General features: G+C 31.3%; 1 protein-coding gene across 5 annotated transcripts in view; it reads left to right on the forward strand.

The window, feature by feature from the left end:
- The window catches only part of LOC148230155 (uncharacterized), a 229,535-nt gene that overhangs the window by 80,799 nt on the left and 120,963 nt on the right, over positions 1-27,773 (forward strand). The window contains exon 1 of one of the 5 annotated variants that reach the window (XM_088196689.1): positions 25,410-25,619. The exons of the other annotated variants lie outside the window; for them this stretch is intronic. The gene's annotated coding sequence lies outside the window, so the exon portion shown is untranslated. Of the gene's footprint in view, positions 1-25,409; positions 25,620-27,773 lie in introns of those variants that run through there. 5 annotated transcript variants of the gene reach the window in all.

Below are 27,773 nucleotides of genomic sequence, written 5' to 3' on the forward strand. Positions count from 1 at the left end.
TAACCTAGCCAATAGACTTCCAACTTTTGTGGTAAAAATATTTATAAAATTATAATTCCAAATCGTTCACAATTTAGTTTCAAGTAAAAAATTCGATATTATTCTGTATTCGTCAAGACAAATGTTATAGTATGTTAATATAACAGATTTGCATACATAATGGTTGTATGCATTCGTATACCTCCAAAAAAATGCGTATATTACGCATAAATGGTCCAATCGACAATCGACAAAAACTGGACTGTTTTAGATTGAGGAAGAATGACGCTCTCTAATGAAAGTAAAACAAAATTTATACGGTTCAGATAGGTGTGCATTATGTTCGACCTTAATATTGCTACAGCGAAAAATTTCTCCAGGCAACTGTGCGAAATCCAGAGAGTCATATGATCTGGGGTGCTTCTTATATTCCGGAATGGAGTGTATCCACTTCATAAATGTTTCTGCACCATGCTATTGGGGGAAAAGCATTTTTTAATAATTTGATCAATGTTCCAAATATGAAATAAAAAATAATGGTATATTGTATTAAAATATTTTTGAATATGAGGAAAAATTTGAATTAAATAAATATTTAATTAGTCACTAATTAAATTAGAAAAAAAGTTACTTCATACATTTGCCATTTTTGTCTTAAATTATTCTTAATTTATAAATTAAATTGTTATTATTTATAGAATAACTTTAAATTAAATTTGAGCATAAAATATTTTAACCAAATTATGAGTAATATATTAAAACATTCCGTCCGGCAAAGGCCGCAAGATTTAGGTAGATTTCTATGTATAAAAGTTTTAAATTTAAATTGTTTCAATTTCTATTTTTATTTAAATTTTATATATCCTTTTTTTATAAATATTTTTATTTAATTATAATTTTTTTCAACAAATTTATTTTAATAGTTACTATTTTTAAATAAGATTGCTTAGAAAATTTTTTTAATAGAATTTAAATTAGGATTATAATTGTGAAAAAATACGAACTTAGCTGAGATATAATAATAAGCTATTTTTAGAACAACATTTATGTCAATATGATTAGAATTACGACAGTTTTCGTGTCCTTAAATTTTGTTATATCCTACGTAAATGTTTTAACATTTTTTCTATTACAATTTAATTTTTTTAAACGATTTTCTACCTCTACTTTTTTTAACATGATTTTTCAGGCTGATCAAATTTAGCCGAGATATTTTGAAGAGCTATTATTAGAACCAGACTTACGTCGATATTAATAAAACTACGACAGTTACGTGTCTTCAAATTTTGTAATATCTCACATTTTTTTATAATTTGATTTATATTAAAAAGTTTTTATCACTTAATTTTTTACAAAATTCAGATTTTTTTTAATTACCTTTTTTTCCCAAAAAAAAATTTTATTCTTAGAATAGTTGCTATTTTAATATTAGATGGCTATTTTTGGAACAATATTCATATCTATTTGATTAAAACTATGGCAATTATCGCGTTTCTAAATTTTATTATATCCCACATAAATAGCAAAAATTAAAAATATTAACATTTTTTAAATTTTAATTTCTATTTTAAAATATTTTTAACCTCTTTACTTTTGTTACAATTTGTTTTGTTTGCAATGTTTTGAATAGACACTATTTTGAAAACATTGATTTCGGATTAGACCGCTTTAGAAATTAAGCTAAAAAATATACAGGATTAGGTGACCAGATTTTAAATATATTAAAGGAGGACTCTTTGGGCAAAATAATGATGATTTTTTTTGCTTAGTAACATTATTTGTGTATCATATAATCGTTCTTTACAACAGCACACTAAGTCGTTGATTTTACTTTTCTAAAATAAAACATTCAAAGTTCAAAAAGCTTTAGTAAACTACTTCAATTTTACTTAGTTACTAAACCCTTTGCGTAGTGAGTTAATTTATACATATTTAATAATTTAGTAGTAAACGCCTGGAAGTGAGCTAATTTGCCGTATATTTTCATAATTATATTTATGTTATTTATTAATTATTATTTTAAATCAAACTTAATGTAAATTACATTAAAAAAATCAGTGATTCTCGACGTTTTATTGTTTTGAATTATTCTACTACTTTTATGTATTGATATATTTCAATAATTTATATCATTAAAACTCCTTAATTTATGTTACATATTTTTTACATATTATTCGGATTTTGTGGACTTTTTTATTCAGAGGCTTTGAATAAAAAAATATTTACTCTCAATATTTTTTTATGAAATTGATAAAAAAAATATGTTTTTTTATTTCGTACTCTTTAATTTATTTCTATTATTTTATAGATAAATTATTTACATTAAATTAAATTTTATAAAATATTTTAAAAATATAATGTTTTTTTCTTCTTATTTCTTTAGTTATATGTGTAAATTAATAACTAACTGGATTGCCTCAAAACAGTGAAAGATCGATCGCCGTACATGTACGGCCATACCATCCAAAGGGTTAATGGATTAAAAAAAATATCAATTAATATTTATCGTTTCTTCGTATTTCTTAAAGTAAATCTTAATTTTTAAACACTTTTTTTAGATTTATTCCGAGTAGTGATTTTGTACTGGGTAGGTAACCCAGTACAAAATCACTCCCGAGTTCAAAGGGTTAACTATAATTATTGTTGCCAATATTTGTTTAACTGCTACTCTGGATTTTGCATTTGTTCTGATATCATTGCAAATATAAAACGTGCGCTCTAATGTCATTACGATTAAAAAAATATATTGTCATTATTGTCGACTTTTAAATTAATCAAAATATAGTCATCCATTTTTTATCAATTACATCTTAATTCCACACTCTTTTTGTGATATTGATTTTGTAAATAACAAACTGTTGTTGATGAAAATGTAGTTTTTTTCTTCATAAATAAAACTGGTTGAAAGTATTTGATTCCATTCAATTTGTCTATTCAATAATATTCAGTCAAACACAAATATACATTTATCAGATTACTGAATCCAGTTTTCATAAAACTCTATTGCTTCTTTAGTAAATGCACTATTTATTCTAGGGGTTGATTCTTCCAATTTATTTAAATGGGTAATTTCAACTTCCGCCTTATGTCAAAGGTATATTCTATCTGTTTACCAAAATTTAAATAAAAAATACAAGGAATGATGAGTTTTTAGTTCTGAGCTTAGTGAAAAAAGCACGTCAAGTTCAATCGAATGTCAAAGTTTTTTATTTAAATGGTGTAGTCCATTATTGTATTACTAAATTTTGTTTTGTTGAGGTATCTAATTTCTGAATCTCTTAATGGCGCTCACAAATAGAAGATAGATTAAATGTTTTTCTAAAAGATAATGCCTCCATCATTTTAATACGCCTCTCAAGAAGCACTCGAACCCATACACGACTCACCATCCGCACGCAGATGACTATCAATTACCCTTCATGCAAACGAGCTAGAAATATGGATCGTACGCCCGTGACCCGAGCGCGCAAAATGACCATAACCGCTCTCGGTGGCTTAATGGAGTTCACGGTATTATAATAATGTAATGTAAAGCATATTTTAAGATAGATAAGGGTCGCGTTTCTTGCAGCACGCTTTTCACCGGCCGGCCGCGCCATAAATACACCATAAATAAAGCGAGTGGAGGCTAATAGCTCGCGGAATACGCCGAGGTTTGCATAACAGGTTCATATACCCATTAACGGCCGACTATTGTTCGAATGGCCCAGTGATTGTTAACCCTTTGAGCGCAAGGGCCACTAATGAACGCTGTTTATGGACGGCGAGAATCGTGCGGGACGCGAAGAGCGTAATTTCTTCATTTTAAAATGGCCTCTCAACGACAGGTTGTGATATACATATATAAATTCAGTATATCACAATTGTTCAATAGACACAATACTGTAACCATTATCTTTATACTTATCCTATCTTCACAGCGATTTTGCCATTTAAATACTTACGTCATGTTGTCCGAATCGCTTAGTACTGAAAAATATTATTAATAAATATATAAAGTTCAAAGATTTGATTTTACATCTTTACTAATTTAAAGTTCGATAGTTATAAGGCATGTCTTTGATCGATAATAACCAAGACATTGGTGTCGAAACGTCAGGATGCATTGTGATTTACTCACATATGTATGTATGTACATTTTAAATATACAAAAAAATTAAATATGGTAGTCCTAACATAGTCGAAGTCGAAGCTTTGAGTGAAAGTAAATGAACCAAACGCTAGAGTTTAATATAAAAAAAATTAATTCTTCAGTTTCAAAATAATCAAACATCAATGTCGCAACTACCAATAATTAGAAAACTCGCATGAAGGGTCTTTAAAATGTTTTTATACATCCTTTAAACTTTATTAGTGACGCTATTTTTTCGAGAGCATAAACAAACGATATTGCGATGTTATTATTTTATTTCGAGAATTACTCTTTTGTTAGCCGTTGGGGCTAAGACGTCCGCACTTTCCGATTCGCCTATGGCTGTGGCCATCCGGCTCCTTAATACGCTGGCATTGCATTAATATCAACTACGAAAGGCTGGTTCGGTTCGTATCATTTAATTTTGATATTGTATGATTTTTTGTCTGCTTCTTTATGTGTTTTATTTTAATTATATATTGCGCATTTAGGAAACCTGTTAGGTTACGATGGTCTTAATTTAATTTAAATTAATAAATCTTGTGTTTTAATTGTTCTATAGTAGACTTCAAATAATTAATAATTTTTATCATAGACAACGATACGAATTCTGTGAATTTCTGTCATAGTAGATACCACCAATAAACAATAAACACAAATATTTTTCAAATGCTTAAAACATTTTTTTTTATTGAGAAGAAGCGTCTCATCATCTTGAATTTTGAAATTAAATAAAGGCGCATAAAGGACCATGGATTTTGGAGCGGCACTAGTCACTCGGGTATATTGACAGAGAACACGACTACCTGTGTTGCTCAATATACACGACAGTTTTTCAGTTTTTTAATAGTTTTATAAATCTCTAAGGTTAAATCTGAATTCGGTTAAAGTGCTGTATTCTTTGGATAAGTCTGCTTTATATAATTCTGAGCAATATGTTTTCCACATTTGTCAAACTTTTTCGAGATCCAGTATGCTTCTTGAGCTGTCTTCAATTCCTTACGGTTTTGGGTGAGATTCGCGACTTCTTCTCAATATTTAATAAAGGAGTATCAACTTTTAAATATATATATTTATAATCATTATTAATTATTTTAATACTAATACTAAAGAAAATTCTTCGCAATGCATTGAATGAATTGCTAACGAAGACACTGAGAAGGTTTATAGATACATACATATGTATGTATAATCCTTTCGGATTTACTGCTTACTTAAGCGCTAACTCTCCTTCCGAGAAGACTTTCACACCTTTGATTCTCGAGCACACCTATTCTAAAATAGGTGTACACCGTAATTTACAACCGGGAACACCTCTGAAAGTCCACGTACCCACAAGAGGACTTATACCCACGTGGAGGCACACGTATTTGCATTGAATGGCGCTCGTTTGCGGCGGACGTCGTTAAGCCACACAACAACCACCCATGCGTTAGAATGATAGACAAGTTATTAACAAACTGGAAATAACTTTAGTATATTTACATACATACATGCGGCCGGTTAGATTTAACGGTAGAGTGGTCTCGGTTTGAAGCACAATGGCAAATTTATGACAGATTTTCCGACGAGCACTGTCTCCTCTCTCGGTGCTTCAAAATCGGCAATTAGTGTTGCGGGGCGGAATTGCGTTGTTGTGTTAAAAGGTAGGTTAGTTAATTGATTCTTTATTATATAGGAAGCGAGGGTTTGAGATTGATTTGCTCGGAAAACAAATTGCCATTCAACGGTACGCTCGGTCGTTTAACGCTTAACAATGTAGTGGGAATAGAATGCTTGATTTGAATCATTAGAATCGATTTAGTTAGAACGTACAGCTGTTTTAAATGATTCAATTTCTTATAGCTTAAAAAATCTTGGAACAACTAAAAAATAATATATAAAGTGACATTGGTTTCAATTATAATAATACTGACCTAATGCACATGTACCTCAAATATGTTTTTCTGTCTTATAGCTTACTCATTTCTCAGTGGCACATCCCTTTTTAGGCATAAACTCCTGTGAATGGATGGTGTTGAATTTAGTCTTATTTTATATGCTTTCACCTCTTCTCTTTAGACGATGTTATTTTTTTATTTACGTGAAGGATAAACTAAGATATATCTAATGAACAGTTTTATATTGCAGCTATGTATTTTTTTATTTGAAATATTTTTGGAGTGTTATTGTAATGCAGAATAAGATGCAATTCAAGTCTTTAAAATTAAAATTAAAATATGTATTGTAAATTGCGTTACATTGTTATGCTTGCACTGTACTCTATCTTACATATCTACAGCAGAAAAATATTTTTCTACTGTAGATATGTAAGATGGTGCATCTCTTTTATACCTGCACTAAACTCTCTGGAAGTTTTCCGAACCAAAGTTACAACTGAAGTCGGCCGAGACCTACGACTTCGAGTAAGCGATCACACTGCCGCAAATTTTATATGCCGTGAATGACGTCCGGACGGCGGCTTCTGTCACGTACAGCTGGCATATTTGCGCGCGATCGAAAAATGTTCTAAATAATCGCAATTTTAAATTGTCATATTATTAAAATTACGCTACTGATAATTATTGAAGTTTATGTGGGCACTCACCAATACAATATCAGTGAAAACTTTTCGGTCGTAAATATTCAATTTACGCAAAATATTTGTCGGCTTTTGCAAAATTCCATAAGGCATAAAAATGATACTTCAGAATACGAACACCACATCTGTGACTATCCTAGAAGTTGTCGCCATCGATTCTAAATAAGAATTCGTTATGGTGTGACATTTATATAAACCAATCTAGGAAAATACATAAGGATATTCGAAACGATTTTTTTTTAACAAAATCAAGTATCACTAATTTTTTTTTAATTATTTAATTTTATATGAAAAAAAATATAATTAATCCCTTTTGGTGCCCTAAAATATTCAAAGATGTCAGTAAGAGTCTGTTGAAGATCTAGTTTCATAAAAGTTAATATACGTCCTGATGTAGGATCAAGTCCCCAATAAGCATGTGGTATTATAACTTAACCACGTGACTACGATGCAGTGCTCGTCATGCGTGTGAACCATAGGACGCCTACGCGCATACTGAAATTGAACCGAGCTATTCGTTATATCTCAGTTTGCGAAGCACCATATCATTATCTCTCTCACTCTCGTCACTTAAAACGCGAGAGAGCGAAAGGGGAAGTATCTCACCGCTCGCGCTCGAAAGAGCAGCTCCGACTTCGGTCCGTTTGCTGACAATGTTCGGAAGCGCTCGAAGCTGGCCAAGTCGATTGAAGTACCTCCACTTTACCTCCCGTTCTCGGTAACCTCGGACAACTTTCGAGAGATTTTAGAGCGGGCAGAACCAAACTCGACCTAAGTAACTCACTATATTCACCGTCCTTGGCCAGCCTTTGCAAACCAGAGAGTATAGTGCAGGCATTACATACATTAGGGGGGAAGGGCACAGTATCAGGAAGACGCAGGTTCTCTGCAGCTGTGGTTACTGTGATGCGCTCTAGAGGCGTAGACCATGTGGATATCTACAGTAAAACAATTTTACATACAAATTTATAATTAATATCTGAACTCTAGATTTTAATTTTTGGATCTATATTCTAAAACATAAAACTTTTATTTAACATGAAATTTTTTGAATACCTTATCTTGATGTGAATATTTAATAAATAAAATTGCCTTTAAAATTATTTTAGAATCAGTTATTTGTTAACGCTAAAAATAAAAAGGTCATATTGTAAATTTTTATTTGAGGAGGGCAAATGACAAATTGTTACGGGAGTTAAAAAAAGTTTATTTTAAAAATTTTTGTTCAAAGACCATTTTTGCGGAGGAAAAATGTCTTTTCGGAGTTATTTTTCAAATACCATTTTGGAAAGTTTTGTTCGAGGAGAATAAAGGAGGACAGATTTCTGCGGGAACTAAAAAGAGGTCTCCGAAATTTTTGGAAGAGGACAATTTTTTTGAGGACAATTCTCATAGGAAAACGTATGTTTATCTTATTGAAGTATTAACCACCATAATTAAAATCTGGTAATTGGTGAATATATACATATAATTAAATTTAAATTATATTACATAATTTATAATTATTATATTACACATGATAATTTATATTTATTTTTTTATTTTTTTTTTAATAAAAAAAAAATTATAAATTATCATGTGTAATATAATTTATAATTAATAGATGTCACTACCGCTTGGGCCGCATTTTTTTTATAAATAAAAATTCGAGTGCCGCTACCGGGGCTTGAACCCTCAATCTCAGAATTACAACTCTGGGGTGTTACTGACTGCGCTATTCTCTCCTATAATACACCAAGCTATCTTAAATATGCGCCTAATTTATGTTTGTATAATGTTATTTATATATATTTTTTTTTTGTAGATACGCTATTTTATTTTATTTCTAATGAAAAAAAATATTAGTATACTATGAACAATGGTTTTTCCATTTTTCGTAGCTTATTACTCTTGTAGATAAAATTTAACATTATTAAAAGTTTGTATATGTACTCTTTCGTCGCGTTTTTTAATTAGGATAATTAAATACGAGCTTCCTTTTAGTATTAAATTTATTACTCTCAATAAACTATTGATACCATATTTACTTTTTCTTAAATTAAAAGTAGCAAAATGTTGCTAGCATTTGAAATCTAAACTCTAGTCCATTTTATCTTATTAAAAATTCTTTCGCAATTAATCGTGCGCTCGTTATGTGATTTCTTAATTAAAAATAAATAAGACCTCGACTCTTAAGACTTTTAACGATCCGTCTAGACTTGCATAATACAATTTAAACTTGTTCAAACATTCCTAGCCAGTTCTGAATGACTCGATAGTTCGTCTGAGAGCCTCACTTTCCACACTCGACGAACGTTTCGCTTATTTTTCGAAATCGTAGGCGAAATTCAGCATAATTTAACATTCGATGCCAATTGAAGTAAATTCCTTACCCAGTTGGCTTATATGCTACAATATAATATAACTATCGGAACCACGACGGTGAATGAATCTGAAAAAAAATTGTCCAAAATAAAGTAAGCAGACGCTTTACTCCATAAAGGTAAGGGAGCGAGACGATCTGTCCAATTTTTTTTATTACCTCTACTATGCAATTATATTTCGCAGAGCGACTGCATTAGTTTTGTTGAAAATTTTCGGTATGCGGAATATAATTAGCGGCGGTTAATTGCCGCAATATTTCATATCCATATTATTATGGCATATTTCAAGATCATGGTCAATGCGATTTGCGATCATAGTGAAAGGTCTTGGTCGCGTTGAACGAACTTTAAGCAATAAGATTTTATGTCTTTTGAAAATTATGCATATATAATTAAGATTGGGTAAATTTCAGTTAAAGTCGTTTCAACTAGATCGTAAATATGTTAAATTGAATTAAGATTGATTAAGTCAGTTGAAAGTAGATTATAAGTTAGTTTAAATTAATCAGTGTTGTGCTATGGTAATTTAATTTTTATTAAAACTTTACTAACCTTAACAATGATAATGACCTTATAAATTACCACAAAATCAGTTTACTTAAATAATAAAAATATCAACTAATTTTTTTGTGCGATATTATTAAACTTTATAAATTTATTTTTACTTCAATTTTAATAATCAAAATATGCCTCACTTACAGAAATAGTTTTGGCTAACGATTTAATAAAACATGAATCCCTTGTTTACAAAAAGGAATATTTTCAGAGATAGTGTGGTCATTGCCATCATTTTTAGTATAAGCCTCTTTCAGTAGGACGGCCAATTTCAAAAGGGTGGGTAGTTTTTTTATTTTTGTGGGCCGCTATGATGATATGCACATGTTATTATTTCTTAAAGCGTTTGAGACAGATACTTTTATGACGGGTAATTGGACCTAATCTGTAAAAAAAGTTTTCTAATGGGGTTCCATTTTATTAATTTTATTTTTGTCTGTCGTTAAAAATCCGTCATTGTATATCAACTGGGATTAATTTTAAGAGATATATGCTTTAAAAAAATGCATTATTTCGAATTCATTTTGCAATTATGTAAGGTAAATCTTCAGAAAAGGATTCGTTACATAGAGTTATTCATGGGGTGTTCACTATTATTATCAATGCTCGCTCGTTACCGCTCGCTCCAACAGTAATGCACAAACAATTATTTTATATATTGCTCATTTAAATCGTCCTCGTTATCAATGCTAAATCTTGTTTTGTGATTTAATAACATATTATTTACATTCGACTAAACGCGTTTCTACCGTTTTTTAAACATTTCTTCCACTTTGTATCTTGTACTTTTAGAAATTATTTTGTGGACATTAAAATACAAATCTATCCTTATCTAACGATTTAACGAAAAAATAAGGCTTATGCGTAGAAGTGGCAAAAAAACTTTTCTGGCGTTGTTGTTTTTTTTTTCATGCGGTAAATCTGTCTCTGAAAATATTTGTTTAATGGTGTAATGCTCTTGCTCAGACTCAAGCCATTAATATTAGAAAAAACATTTTTTCACAAAATCTAGTAATCAAAATTGAGATGCCCATGACTTGTCTTGGTCTTCAGCATATAACAAATCGGAGCATTGTTTGTGAACTAAATTATACAATGTATTTCAAACATGTTATACAAATGCATATATAACTAGCACAATCTACCAGTAGTATTTTGTAAATAATATTAGAAAGACCCAGGTTCGAATCTTATATAAACGCAAGTGTTTTTGAATTTATATTGTGCCTGGAAGATCAGAATTAGTGAATGTAATGCCTGCACTACACTCTCTGGAAGTTGGCCAAGGTTAGCCAAGGACGGGAGGTAACGTGGGGCTAATTGAGTCGATTTGGTCAGCTTCGAGCGCTTCCAAACATTGTCGGCAAACGGACCGAAGTCAAAGGAACCGAAGTCGGAGCAGCCCTTTCGAGCGCGAGCGGTGAGATACTTCTCCTTTCGCTCTCTCGCGTGTTAAATGACGAGAGTGAGAGAGATAATTATATGGTTTTCGCAAACTGAGATAGAACGAGTAGGCGTACTATGGTCAACACGCATGTCGAGCGCTGCATCGTGATCACGTGGTCAAGTTATAATACCACATGCTTCAACAGACTCTTACTGACATCTTTGAATATTTTAGGGCACCAAAAGGGATTAATTATATTTTTGATAGTATATTCTTCTAATAGATACCGTTATTATTTTTTTTTTCATATAAAATTAAATAATTAAAATATAATTAGTGGTACTTGATTTTGTTAAAAAAATCTTTTCCAATAACCTTATGTATTTTCCTAGATCGATTTATATAAATGTCACACCATAACGAATTCTTATTTAGAATTGATGGTGTCAAATTCTAGGATAGTCACACATGTGGTGTTCGTATTCTGAAGTATCATTTTTATGCCTTGTGGTATTTTGCAAAAGCCGACAAAGATTTTGCGTAAATTGAATATTTACGACCGAAAGGTTTTCACTGATAATATATTGGTGAGTGCCCACATAAACTTCAACAATTATCAGTAGCGTAATTTTAATAATATGACAATTTAAATATTGCGATTATTTGGCACATTTTTCGATCGCGTGCAAATATGCCAGCTGTACGTGACAGCAGCCGCCGCGCGGACGTCATTCGCGGTCGCCGTCCGGACGGCATGTGAAACCGACTCGGCCGACTTCAGTTGAACTTCGGTTCGGACAACTTCCAGAGAGAGTAGTTCAAGCATAATAGTAGCTTATAATTAATAAAATAAATATCACTTTGGTTTCAGTCTATTTCTCACTACTTAATTTGTAGTTGTTGATTGTGTTGACCCTGTTGTACATTTTTATGTTTAATGTTTTTTCATCTAATGCTATTCACGTGGATACGCATAATCGCTGGCGCGACGCATGTAGATTATAATAAATAAATAAATAATCAAAACACGCAAAAGATTATAAATAGAATGACACACATTGAAATTCTTAACTCGAAACTATTTAAATGAACCGACGCCATATTTTGGATGGATATCCGCCAGCTGTTACATTATATTATTATTTTAATATAATAACAACATTACACACACTTGACATTGAGTTTCGCAAAACGCAATAATTAACCCACGGCACTGTAATAAATCATATTTATAATACATTATACGTAAAAAATAGCACCATCATCACGCCACTTTTCCCGATAAGCCACATGTGAGTTTGCCGAAAATTTTCGCGTGCTCGGCTCAATCACCGTCGGCGTTTTAGCACGTCACCGTTTTCGCGTCCCATTTAACATTAACATATGCAGGCGTGGCCAACCGTTTTCAACTAAATTTACATCTTGTACATAGTACATAGATACTGCGCAAATTGAGTGATTAACTCGACGTTTGTGTACTTGCTTTTTAATTATCGCAAACTAGAACGTTCTGCTCGTTGTGTAATGTATATTTTTAAAATGGATAACCGAGGGGGTTACGTTTCGAATGATATACCAGGGGTTATAAAGAGAGTGGTCTAGCGAACTGCAGAGCATCCAATTTGTAACTCAAACTGGACATATGGATATCATCGTTCATATGTGTACTACGTCTTTAGTCACCTGCCAAGGTTTCAATTTTCGATACTCCTTAGCGATAGCAGTTAATGGATTGTGGCTTTTTAATTTAGTTAATTATAAACTCGTTATTTAAATGCCAGTTTTGTAAATAACAGCAAGTAACGTTAATTAAAAATGTGCTATTAATTAAAAATTCAATACACAAGTGACCAATTCATACATGAAAACCATCGTTTTTATTACCAATACGTAATTATTTGCAATTTTAACCTATCCCTATTTTTATATTATTCACTAAGGCAGTGTTTCTTAAATCTTTCAATAATACAAATTGAGTAACTTACTTTATTTATTTATTTATTAGATACTTTAACCTATGTGTTTTATATATAATATAAATACCAACTCAAGTGATTGACTATAAAATTTAATGAAAGTTAATAAATATCGTAATTTTTTGCCAAAATACTTTTTTAATTTTATTTTTATAATTAATTAACACAATATTATTCATAGTAAATATTTAAAAACTAAGTTTCACGCTTTTGATTTTTATCAAGAATGACAAGAACTATGTTGACAGATGCTCAGACTTATTTTTTAGTCAGTTTTTTACAGTTCATTGCTCAGTATTTATAAAGAATAGCCAGTATTTTTTTATATATGATCTGTATTTCAACCTCAAGGTCAGTTTTATGTTGAGAGATGGTCAGCCTAATAATACATGGTCATTATCAATGTGTTTTAGGACAAACTTGTTTGGTTGGGCTCGTAATATTGATAGATGTAAACAAAACAAGCCAAGCGTGCTTTCCGCCGCCGCTCTATCGTTATTCCCACTCTGTTGCAGATTTGTTAAGAGTTATTCATGGGGTGTTCACTATTCTTACCAACGTTCCCTCACTTGCACTTAACATGTCCAACAGTTTAGGTGCGAGGAATATATTTTATGAATTATTTCTAAAAAAAATTATAAATGTTATTTTAATTCACAAAATCGTCCTATATTTTAATTATAATCGTTTTAAATTTGTATTTTAATGGTATGTTATTTTTATTTTACCATTTGCTACTTATTCTGACCCTGAATAATATTCATAATTATGCCAATTTATTATTTTAATTCTGACCGTACGCTAGTTTTATTCTATTTAATATTTATTTACCCCTGAATAATATAATTATGAGCAGGCTGTTAATAAAATTCTGATCGAATTAACATAGTTGACTATTTAATTCGTTGCAAAAAAGTTTTGCCCTGTCATTGGTCTTTTGACGGAAGAAATGCACCGGTACATGTAAGGACACAAGGCAGTATTGCTTTTCTATTAAGGTACGATTGCCTAGATGAATATTATGTCACGCCTTTATTTAAAAAATGTCTTGTGCCAACTCTGATAATTTTCCTGAATTTATCTTTTGCTTTTGTTAGTTATATAATATAGTTATACATGTTTTATTTACTATTATCTTTTTTACATGTTTTTAAACTAATATTTTTTTTAAGTTTTGAATTTTTTTTTTTTTTTTGCCCTGTTTTTAGCGTTAATTCAGTTTATATTTGTTTTTGTACACTGACTCCTAAAAATACATTTTAAAAAATGCGCGCGCTAGGTGCCAAAAAGTCGTGAAAATCGTTCGCAGAAAAGCATTCAAAACTATTTTTTTACTAAAGTAAAGTTATACACAAATTTTAATGATTTTAGAATCAACGCTACGCATATATATACAATCTTTAGAACGAACGCAACAGTCAAGATTTTTGTTTTGATATTAACAAAGAGTCTGGTTGCGCCCTGAAACGTCGCATTGCATTAGAATTGGAAGGAACGTTGGACTTCCTCTATTTTTTTTTAATATACAGTCCAAAAAACTGTATTAAAGAATCAGTTTGTTCAGGCACTTTATTTAGACACTTTAGTCAGGAACTTCATTTTGGAATTTCACCCAGAATTACCACTTCGCTTCCGACTTGGAAAAATCGAATCATGAGCTTCATGTGAATTTATGATATTGTAATTTCTCTATAAGTTTTCAATGATGGTAATTTAAACAGACAATCGAACAATCGCAGACACAACGTGACGGATTCAATGAGTCACAACGCTCACGCTTCCTTTCATCGGTCAAAGTCCAAGACACACGGGTCTTTCTTAATCGGTCTTCCTGCCTTCTTTTCGTGTCATGCGCGGGCGTGTCTATCTTCACATACCGTGCAGAAGTACCTATCTAATATTGTAATACATTCGCGATACGGTGATTACGGTGATAGCGCGAGGGAGTGGCCGTGCTCTGCCCGCCAGACACCTCAGGCCTTTCTCTTTTGTTATGATTATGACCGTTGCTGCTGCTGCTGCTACTGTTTCTGCTACTTTTCAGTTGATGATTGAAAAATTTCACATTCACGCTGCAGTCGTTCCGTTCAGTTCCAATAGCCGCGCCCGTGCCTAATTTCTTTTCTAAACGATGAATTCGATCGTGGCACGTGAAGCAGCAGAAGCAATGCTGTCAATAATGCTCAAGCACAACCATATGCATATGTATGTATGTATATACAGAGCTTTTTTGTCTTGTTACGCGATGGAACGGCGTTCCAGCACCTTTTTTAAGATATTTTTAATGTTTCAAAAATATTTTATTTTTGTCCATAATTGCTCTATAGGATTTAGGTCTGGTAATTGTGCAGGCCATTCTAAAAGCGTCAAACTCTCTGACGCAAACCAACCCTTTCTTTTTCGCGAAGTATGGCATGGACCCTTGTCTTGCTGGAATCGGATAGTAGTAGACAATAGTAAACTATTATATAAAGTTTCAGGGGCAGGTTTATCAAATCTTTAACACTTACTGCAATATTCTAAAGATTTTTGAAAAGAGTCCGAAGAAACCGTTCAAAAATCCTTTTTTGTTTCTCAAAATTTTTATTATTAATTTAATAAAAAATTCAATTGAAATAATATACAGATATTTACATATACTAAATGTCAATGCTCGTTGTTACTCGCACGTAATTTTTCGTTGCGCACTCATAATCTCGCGCTTTGAAGTACTACATTGCACGCATGTTTATTATTATAATTTTTTAATATCCAGCCGATGAATTAAGATTAGGTTTGGACAGTTCAAATGAATGTGTGAAATATGTCTACAATCGTCACTCACAAAAAAAGTGGTGATAGGGACAGTCGGCTGTTCATGTTACTGACCGACTGGGTCGCATTACGAAATAAAAAAAGGGAGTATTGTAGCACGCTACCTTTTTTGATCATATAACCTGGCGTGCTTCATCGTTGTAGTTGTCTAAATAAGTTATCTAAATATTTGCTTCAATCGCAGACAGTGAGTCTGATTACAAATATATTATAAAATTATCGTAAAACTTCTGTTATAGATTAATTTCGCTAATCTTGACCTTACCTTTTGTATTTTTTTTATATAAATACATAAAATGTACTGATTTTTTAACAACATATCTAAAAAGTATTGAAAATAGATAATGTCATAAAATTGCTGGTTTTAGAACAAGAATTATCCTGGACGTTTTGTTTAGCAGCGAACGAAATTTTTATTTTCGCTTTTGCTTACCGCCAAATTTTTTTAAAAACCGCTTATATAAAATAAAATTTATTCTCTCCATTAAAAATCACTTAGATTTATGATATTTTGATTTTTAATTTTAATTATGTTGTTTTTTAATTCACTCTTAATATTTTCTGAATGTCAAATCTTGTCGATTTTATCTTATATACAATATTACACGTTACAAATTAATTAAATTTAATTTGTCCAAGCTTAAGTATCCAAGACCAATCACAGACAACAGATGTACTCGTTTCTTGGAACAGCGAAATAGGTATACACCTTTAGAAAGCGACATTTGCTTGATGGGCATTGTCCAAGGTCGTATACCGCAACGGGGATCTTGTGGATCCGGTGATTTATTGTTTCCGTGACTGTTTCGAAACAAATAAATATTATTTCAATGACGGAGAATATTAACAGAAGAACACTTGCGTGTTGCTTATGTGATTTTTTGTGGTCGTAACGAGGCTTGTGTGTGGTCCGCCACAAAATTAATATAAATAATAAAAATTTATATTAATTAAAATTTTAATTTAAAGTCTTAAGATAAACAATATTAATAATGTGTAAAATTCGTGAAATACGTTTTTATAAGAATAAATATACATATGTTTATAACTTTTGATAATAGTTAATTTAATATCTTGTTTGTCTTTTATATCGGTACATATGTATGGTACCGATGTAGCTAATATATAGTATTGAGTTTTGATCCCTTAGGATTAATTCGACCTTCAGATCGACACTATTAATATCGCGTTTGTCAATTACTTACTCCCAAATAACACATCACCTTTTATATATAGCTTACTTTTCTAACAGGTGTAGAAGAGATAGTTGAGTATTTAACGAGTCGAAAAGTGATATTTATAAATAATCTATGTATTGTACATTTTTTGCATCTTCCGTTCTTGTTATATAATATAATATTAAAGCATTTCTGATGTATCACATGGCATGCCTTGTTAAAGATCTCAAAAAAAATAATACGATGTTAAGTTCATAATGAGTTAAGTTTTAGACCACTTTAATAATAATAAATTTTAATTAATATTTTAATTACTGTCGAGACCAGTGCTTCAGATTTTCTTACTATACATAAATAAGCTGAACGGCGTTTCTTACAAATAAGCAACTACATCCACAAATCGTATTGAAGTTTCTTCCGAGATATGCATCCATTGTTTACATTTGCACAAGCAAAGTTTCGTACTTTTCCGCGTCCCTTTTTGCTTCAAGAGTGTTCTTATCCATTTTAATTTATGATCGTTGGTCGCGGTCGTACAAAGCCAGTTCTTAAATCGGATATCCAAGCGAAACGGCAATAAATTTATCGGACAACGTGTGTATGTTCGATTGGCGCAATGTAAAGATGCAGCAAATTAAATTAATTAAATAGATGCCTGTAAAATATATGGGTATGGAGATGAAGAAGTGGTTAATGCGTTGAATTAAAATAGCGGCAGGTGGCTCACGTTTTTACATAATATTAATATAATGTGTGCTAAATTTTAATTAACTGAAAGCGTTGAATGAAAGAGTCATCAACTGTGATTTTTATCATTAATTATAGTTATAAAACCATATTTAATTAACATTATTTTTGTTGTAGCGTATTTTTTCTTATTATTTTATTTATTTTTTATTACAATGTATCAAGATTGTCATGATACAATAATTATAAAATTAAATATTTAAAAAAAAAATAAACATCTAAAATATATGAGCATCATCCCACATAAATTTCTCCAGCTCCTCATAACTATCTCTGAAAACATCCGTGTGTTTGGCAAGCTCATTGAGACATTGAGTACGCAATATATTTCTAAAATGATTCGTATAAATCACAGTAAAATAAAAATTAAACACGAACTTCTTCGCTGTCACTTGCACAGCATCTCGGCCTTCTAATGGTTGTTTTGCACTCATAATCTCACGCGTTATGCTCAAATTTTTGCGCTTTTCGCTCATAATAATATGGTTGTTATAAATAATAGATATTTCTTTATTTCTATATAAATAATACATTTTTATATTAAATAATTTCAAATTATATGTAAAGTAATACATTTAAATCATAGAATTTTCACAAGGATTCAAGGAGGTAACACTCCAAATAAAATACTGCAAATCAGGCCGCAAAAAAATCCCGAAAAGTCGCACAAAGGACCCGTGGCCGCCGAAAAACCAGTTCCTCTGACTGTTTGGTACACAAGAGAAGAGAGCGTGTTCTTCTTATTTATTGTACGAGATGATTTCATGCTCGTGTCATATTGCAATAATTTTCGCGCGCCATATGGCCGCCGTTCTGGGCGCGCCGGCCGAAGGGGGCGCCGGGGGGCGATGCCCCCTAACCTTCGGACCCTTGGCAATTCGTGTGTTAATATGACTATGTTCACACAATACCTATAATGTCATGTACGTATTGTAGGAGAGGTCGTCTCCGAAACAGGGACAACTAAATTATGTAACGTCCGAGCAGAGGACGCCCATGTTATATTTGATGTTTAAATAGGTTATGTATTCGATAATGGATAAACCTATAAGTTATATACACATACATATATGTGATCAATAGTACCTTGAAGTCATGTCAAAAATCAAGTGAATTATTTTATATTTAAGGTAACGACTGCTTTTCTCGATTTTTTAGTATTTATAAAATAGTGGATTATTTTGAAATTATTTCTCTTTTTGCTTTTTAAAAATGTATTTCGTGATTTTTATATTAATTATAACATCTATGGCAATTACAAATAATATCCGACACACACGATTTTAAAAAAAAAACTTTGTTGTTGCCGAAATTTCAGAAGTGATACATATTTCTGAATTAATATTGCGCTGCTGTGAACTTTTTATCTATTTAAATCAATACGAATTATTCAAATTATATTTTTTGATAATTAATTTTAACTATACGATATTCGCATAGTTGAAATTAACTAGCTTTAGTTATATGTAGCTTTAAAGAAAAACGGTTTTGCCTAATGAGTAAATAATGGCTTTTCTTTTTAATATAAATATATCTCTACATTCCAAATTGAGAATTAATTAAATACAATTTTTAGAATACATATATTTATGTTTTAATTACATATTTATGTATGTATTTACATAACAGTGTTTAACCATTTGAGTGCCACACATTTTTTTCGTCTTATGTAAGAATTGCCAATAATTTCTTAGCTAAAAAGAGGGATATAAAAAAAATCAACAACTTTTTAAATGTAATTAATTATTTAGTATATTAAAAAATAATATATTTCTTTTATATATTACAATTTTTTATTATTATTTCTTAAGCTGAATATGCCAACTTTTTTTGTAAATAAAAATATAATATTTACGTCATAAAAAATAAAATTTATTTTACCTATTCTTCACATTTGTGCTTACTTACACATATTCCGTGCGCACATTTTTTACATCTGACACAAATAAGGTAAGATATTTTTATAGGTTCTTTATTTTAGGTACTGCATACAACACATCTACTCAAATTACGATGTATTTGTGTCAATTTCTTTGCTTTTTGAACTTTTATGAAATTAAAAACTCCTGGTTTGTTTCGAATAACAGCAATTAAACTATCCTTAAATGCATATTCCATATCAGTACTACTCGCAAAATCTTTTAGCGAATCGTCATCATTTTCAAATGTTTCAGTCGTTGAACTTATTTTGTTATTTTAGGTAAATTAAAAAAACGTACATTTCATTTATTTATTTCCACCGTTGTAAATTCAAGTCAATGTAAAAAGCTAAATATATTTCTAAACTAAAAGACAAGCGGCACGCAGTAACTGTCAAGAGATACTGACGTAACATGATGAAACATTTAACCGCTCAACGCGATCGCGCTCCTTAGCATTCAAGTGTACCTTATAAAAACTACGTTACATGGAACACTTGTAATAACATTCCTCAGCACTATAGTATAACTAGTAATTTGGAGGATTAATTTTTGCGTTAAAATCAAATATTTTTAATTGTTTATTAAGTAAATGAACATAAACTGTAACTGATCTGAATTAAGAAATTTATTTAATCGACTTTTTTTTCTTTTCACAGGTATTGCTTGTTTTTGAAGCCATTATTTGTAAGTACTTATATAAGTTTCTGTTTATTAAAACATAGGTTTGTTAAGACTGCTAATAATTTTGTATTATATTGTTGTATTTTAAATAATAATTTAAGTAAATTTAATTTAATTTAATTTAAAAAACTGCCCTATGTATTCGCAGTTTAACAATCTATAATGCTTGCACTCTTTGGAAGTTGTCCGAACCGAATTTCAACTGAAGTCGACCGAGGTCGCCGACTTCCGAGTAGCGGCCACACTGCCACAACTCATATGCCGTTCGGACGGCGGCTGCTGTCACGTACAGCTGCCATATTTGCGCGCGATCGAAAAATGTACCAAATAATCGCAATTTTTAAATTGTCATATTATTAAAATTACGCTACTGATATTTATAAAAGTTTGTGTAGGCACTCACCAATATAATATCAGTGACAACTTTTCGGTCGTAAATATTCAATTTACGCAAAATCTTTGTCGGTTTTTGCAAAATGCCATAAGGCATAAAAATGATACTTCAGAATACGAACACCACATCTGTGACTATCCTAGAATTTGTCGCCATCGATTCTAAATAAGAATTCGTTATGGTGTGACATTTATATAAACCGATCTAAGAAAATACATAAGGATATTGGAAAAGATTTTTTTTACCAAAATCAAGTACCACTAATTATTTAATTTTATATAAAAAAAATATAATAACTATATCTGTTAGAAGAATATACTATCTAATATATAATTAATTCCTTTTGGTGCCCTAAAATATTCAAAGATGTTAGTAAGAGTCTGTTGAAGTCCCCGATAAGCATGTGGTATTATAACTTGAACACGTGACCACGATGCAGCGCTCGTCATGCGTGTTAACCATAGGACGCTTACGCGCATGCAGGAATTGAACCGAGTTACTCGTTCTATTTCAATTTGCGAAAAACCATATCATTACGAGTGTAGTGCAGGCATAAAAATCATATATGTACATCGTTAAAAATATTTTATTTGCATTTTTTTAGTTAGATGGACAATCTTTGTCTTAATTTAATTAAAGTAGTAGTAGTCTTAATTTAATTAAAATAAATATAATAATATTTCATTCGTGAGGAATACAAGCGCAATTATTGTTCTATAATTTGTGCATATTTTTTATCAGTGATCAAGTATTTTGCTTCTCCTCTCCTCGTCCTTTTCTGAATTTATTTCAAAGTAGGACACCTAGTTTTTAGTAGCCTTGCCAGTTTATTTTTTTTCTTGTGTGGTCAATTTTAATCTCGTGTAGATAGCGGTCCATGCCGCCATATGCACCTGAATAAGTTTTTTTATATTCATTATATATCATTATATAATCTATTTGATTTTAATATATATCTCCAGGTGAAATCAATGTATATAAACATATTATAATTTTTTTGTGTACTTGTGCGTAGAAAATGTATTTTTTTATTATAGTGAACCAAATTAACGATTCACAACCGATGGACAAAAAACACTTTAAACACACACAAACCGATCGTATCATTTTTTAAACCACATTCGTTCAAATTTCACTTCAAACTGCACCACACGCCAGTTTTCCAATTTGCTAACTAAAACGCCATTTGCATGGTACACTTTTGCGTTTAACTGTCACAGAATCGGCTTTCTATCACGTGAATGTTATCTATCGATAGTTGTAATTTTAAGTTTTTATTTTAATATTATTATAACGCCTCTTCCTTTCCCTTCCCGTCTCGAGACATAAATCAAACTCTCTACGGTGTAAATTGCAAAAATTGCTGAAAAAATTAATCCAAATTAGAACGTTTTTAATTGATCGCGTTCTTAACGGTCTCTATGCAAATACTGGAGACAAATTTATTCATGAGCAATATTTATAAAGTGTGTGTAATGCGGCATTGCCGTACCATGACGATTCGGATTATTCTGGCGTTTGCCCAAATTCCTGTCGAGCTATAGTCGGAAAAAATAAATTGTTTAGATATGAATTACTGTATATATGGTAACAATACAAGGCACATGACACTATATGAAATATCAAGTCGACCCCTTGTCTGGGTCACCACTTTGATAGCGAATTCATATTCAAATAAAATCTGACTTAAATAATTATCCCGATGCGTGGTGATAACCTTACAAATTATATAAGTATATACGAGGTGTGATAAATAAATAGTGACAATTTTAATATTATTTTCCCCCTTAAAATTAGTTTTGGGAAGATTGAAAATATCTGCCTAAAATACCTAATTGACTTTTTTGCGCCCTTCGCAAAAAATCTTAAATAAAAGCTCTTACTTTAAAATTTATAGAAAACTTTTTAACTTGAGGAGTGATTCATATAAAATAAAATATATTGCGGAATATCTATCATTCTTCCATTTTGATTAGAACGTCATTGTTACATTGATTTATAGCCGACAGGACATCACAATTGTAGATATAATAAATTACAGCAGAAAAAGTACGTAATTGTGATCTTCTATCGCAAGCGATTATTTTAACAGACGTTTTTCTTCTTCTATGAAGAACGATTAAAAGTAACCGGTTTTATTTACCGCCTCGATGACGGTAAACGATGTTAAAATGTGCTTTCTGTGAAAAATATAAATGGTAACAGTGGGGGATCTTCTTTTTCTCATTCAAAAAGTTGAAAGGAAGTAATCATTTTTGGGTAAAACTAATTGTAAAAATAACACTTGAAATATTGGATCCATTTCAGATCTAATGCAGTTAGAAGATTAATTATGTTTTTTTACTGCTTAAAATATCGATTATTCTCATAAAGCAATAAATTTTCATATGACAAGGACACGATACCACTCAATTAAACTTCTGTCAGTATAATTCAAACCTTTGTCCAATTATTTTTTATCTTAGAAGCTTCGTTTTAATTTAGGTAGACACTGTGGTAAGATTTTTAATGGCAGGATGCTGAATGTTAAAACGATATAATACATAAAATTACATACATTCAAAACACTCTTAACCTTGAATCATCTTTAAGTGTTTACTTAATCATCTTTCTTCGCATGATTCATTAATGTTTTAATTGCTCTTCTTCATAAACAACACTCGAGATAATTTGCAGTAATGTCCAAACATTGTAACTCTAAATTCTCATTGAATCCAAGGTTATATTAAATTGGGAAGTCGCTCTTGGTCTTGATTACTCTCTACCCACTTATACCTCATCCATACATCGAAATATCGACTTCGAAATTAGTTTCTTTGATTTTTTACTTTGGTTGACAGCGGGTGATTAATGCGTGACGTTTTATTATCCCTCCTATTTCGTAGATTGTATTATTTCATTTTATTATCTTCATGATAATGAGAAAATCAATACCATTTTTTTTGAGTCATACTTAAAAAGCAATCAAAATGCGAAAGTGCTACTTTTATTTTCATTTACGTATATATGTATATGTCAACAAGCACTTTAAATAAATTTCTTACCATATACATATGAGATCATTGAGAGTTTAAAGTATGGCACGTTCTTAATATGTACATTATAAATCAAATAACTTTTCATCGGTTTTGAAAATGACCTCTACATAATGTCTTTTAACTCGAATAAGATCATAAACGTGAATCTCTTATGTAGCTAATTTTCGGTTGAAATTATATTTTTTATGCATATTGGAACTAAAGTAGCTTATTATTTAAAATAATATACCTAATATCACATTGTTGTCGGGACACGGATTTTTCCGTTTTTGCGGAACTGCTGCTGGATCGCGGGACACGTAAAAATCCGTTTTTTGCAATCTGTTACTAGAAGTCGGCTCACGTGTTTATCCGTGTAATTTGAACTGCATTTTTTTTTGTTGCCAGCAGCTAAATGTCACTGCTTTGATATTTAATAAAGACATTATTTTTTTCGTCGTCGCATTTATTACAGTTCCACCAAATGTATTGTACTAATTTTGATATTGAATTTTTATACCGTACAAAAATTACGTAAAAGTTAAATAACGAACTATAAAAAAATCCTGTTGTCCCAAATATCTTCCATTATGTTCAATTCTATTCAAGATGCTTCGAGGAATAACTTTCTACCAGATGTAAAAGAAGGGATGGTCGGGAGTGAGAAAACAAAGCAAATTCCAATGAAACTTGACCTGGGGTAGATAACAAGCAACGGTCATTACGACATCTGTGACTTGTTATAAAAAAAAATACAGCATTACAGTTACGGGTAAATGTTCGGTCGTTCGGCTATCTCTAAAAAATAGTTTAACACCCCGAATTGTTTCACTCTATGAAAATAAATCTGACGATGAATTTTGTGTGGATAATTTATCTGATTATTGATGATTGGACCAAAAGGGTGGCTATGTACCTTTTGACATACCTCTACACAGAGGTACGTGTTTTGAGAGATATCATACGTTGAACAACTATTCATAAAAACAAATTGTGACATATTTTAGTTTTATTTAGTGTTTAATTCGATTTTTTATGACATACATTTTTATAATACTTTTATGTGCAAAATAAACGCAAGTTTCCAGTGAATATAAAACTGTCATCCTCCGTGTCTCTTCTTCGTTTGATAGTACTGTTTATAGTAAGTCTGTGTTTAAAATTTCATAATTTTATATTGTATAGTATAAAAGTTATGGCGAGTTTCCGAAAAAAAATTCGGAAATTCTTCGTTTCCGAAAAATTAATATCAATAATAATAATAAAAAAAATATAACGTTTCAGCTGTCGAGGAGCTGCATGGCTCATGTAAAGCACTCACGTACTGAAAAGAATAAGGGACGTGATCGCGACTCTCTGACTCATCGTTTAAAATTGCAAATATTTCATAAACGATAAGTACTTTCTAATGCATGTTCCGATGCAAGAATAATTTCTTTTCACCCCTATGACCCATTGAAACCCGCTCTCGCACCGCTACTTTGCGACTCCTGCGGATCGGAAGAAGCACCATCTTCTTCACTCTGTCCACGCGTCGAGCCGGAAATCCTCGCCATATTCGCCATCAAAGAACTGTCTATTTTCGATGACCGACGGACAGTCATCGACCCAGACGGGGGCGCCCGCCGCTACGGGCGGCGCTCGCACACTCGTCGCTATCAAAAACGCACACAGAGCACAGGGGGGGATTCGGAAGCTCGGCGGAAGCGCGGCCGCGTCAGGCCAGTATCCACCGCGCCTCGACCGAGTGCAGTCGACCGCTCGACTCGACAGAGCCGCACTTGCCCCGGGCGGCCCGCGCGGCTAAGTTTTTCCACTGAGTGCTCTTTACTGGATTTTTGGATTTTACTACTGGAAGCTGTGACAGATTAGAGCTTTGCCAGTTAACAGCAGGTGAGCACCGTAGCCCAGGGCGACCCGGCTTCGGGGGGCGATATTTTCTATGTGTTCTCGTGGATTATCTATAATTATCATCACACTCTTCAAAGACCCATATTTTATGAACAGCTTACCCCTAGTGCGTCCCACACGGGAAAAAATACATAGTCAAATTATACATTTAGATCACGCATTTTTTTAAAACTCGTACCATAATGCTTTTACAGCACCCAACGCGCGCATTTTTGTTTTTGAAATGTTTTAAAAAACAGATCATAAACGAATGTATCAGAGAATATTTTATTCATAATATTTTTTTCACAAGTGCCTGATAAGCTCTGCCACATAACGCAAACCATATATACAACGGTAGTTGTGCAGCCGCGTAAAATTGCTTCTTTATGATTATGGAGTATATACAAAATAGATAAAAAATAGTTTTAGCTATACATGTTGATGTGACTTAAAAAATTCGAATGACAGTAAAAAATATATATTATTTACTTAAAATCGTGATTTAACAGGTTGCCCCAATGCGTCACGATTATTAATTATCTCCAGAAGTACATATTTTAAATGTGTCATTAGTCTATATAGTCCAAAAATTTAAATCATATATGAACATCGAGAAAAATAAGCAATGCGTTTCTATTTTACAAAATTAAATATAAAAAATTAGGGCTGTTTTTGCACAATTAAATTTAAAATTATCATTACGTGATCGACCAATTTATCAATGTCACTTTTTCAACAAATCTGATACGTATGATAAAAGTAAAAGTAACATTATTTATTGCTTGTCTGAATATATATCGTAGTTAATCTTTATTTAATGAACATTGTTAAATTGAAAAAGTTTTCTAATTAATATTTTTAAAACTTGAAACGTCTTTCTGAATCAATGCAATGTTTCTTAATATTTTCTTGCTATGAATATAAATTAAATTAGTAAGTGAGCTGATTAAATATCCATTTTATTAATTTAGATTTAAACATTGAAATATAAATATATAAAATAAAATTAATTTTAATAATGAGAATTTTATTTATATATTTAATAAAAATATTTTAATATGTATGATTCCAGATATTGCAATAAATATTAAAAAATAGTTCCACTAGCAAAAAGCAGGGCTTTGAACTTTTTAATATACTAGTATATTATTTTATAAATGTCTATAAAACAATTTTAAAAACACACCCCAGGATATACGACTATTTTAAAAAAAAAATGTTTTAATTTAAAAGAGGTCATTTTATCATTGAGACAATTTTTGAAAAATCATTTTTTTTAATGAAAATTTGCTTATTAATGTTACTAAGTATTCGTCGATCTTCTATTTATTATCGAATATGTTTAAAATATTGTTAAATACCGTTATTGTACAACGGTGCGATACGCTAGAGTTAAATTTTACTGTCCATAAATAACGACTCAATAAAGAAATATTTTCAATCAACCAACTTTATCCAATTTGCATGCCATTTTTTGCCAGTTAATTAATTAGTCAACTCGATACCATTATCATTTTAGTTAAAGCGACGCAGAAACTCTTAAATTAATTAATTAATTAATCTGATACGTCGCGAGGCTGTAAATTAAAAAGAAATTCAAACATGTGTTGTGTATATGCATTATCACGTTTATTAGAGCGTATCGCTTTTTAAAAAAAGAACCAACTATATTTTATATTACAATATTATGTGTTCCGTCGCAGATGAGAAGATCCATCGGATGCTGCGAAATAAATCTCATTCGATAAGAGTTTAACGCAATTTTATTAACCTCTATTTAATCTTTTATACTGTACACTCCACCTAATAAGGGTATGAGTCATTGAGTCTAGACGCTTCAAGTGATTTCTCCATTGTGCTTCGAAATTGGAAGTTTTCCTCTCGGAATCGATTCGCGTCGCCTTCTTAATGACGACCTCCGCAGTCTTGTCTTTATTTTATTTGAGTCTTTTTTATATTTTTCAACCATCAAACCGTGTCAAAGCCTTCTTGCTTCACGGACTTTCACGGTGCTGCACCGCTGCTCCAACTTTTCGGATTGGTCGCGTCATGGAAGTGAAGTGAAACGTGACAAATCTGGGAAACCGATCGATGTGATGTGCCGTACCTGTGCGGCAATTAAGTGCATTCTTCTTATTCTTCCGAGATGTCTAA

This window comes from Plectrocnemia conspersa, unplaced genomic scaffold (assembly GCF_051122295.1).
Source record: "Plectrocnemia conspersa isolate PC_06_02 unplaced genomic scaffold, ASM5112229v1 ptg000011l, whole genome shotgun sequence".
Taxonomy (NCBI): domain Eukaryota; kingdom Metazoa; phylum Arthropoda; class Insecta; order Trichoptera; family Polycentropodidae; genus Plectrocnemia; species Plectrocnemia conspersa.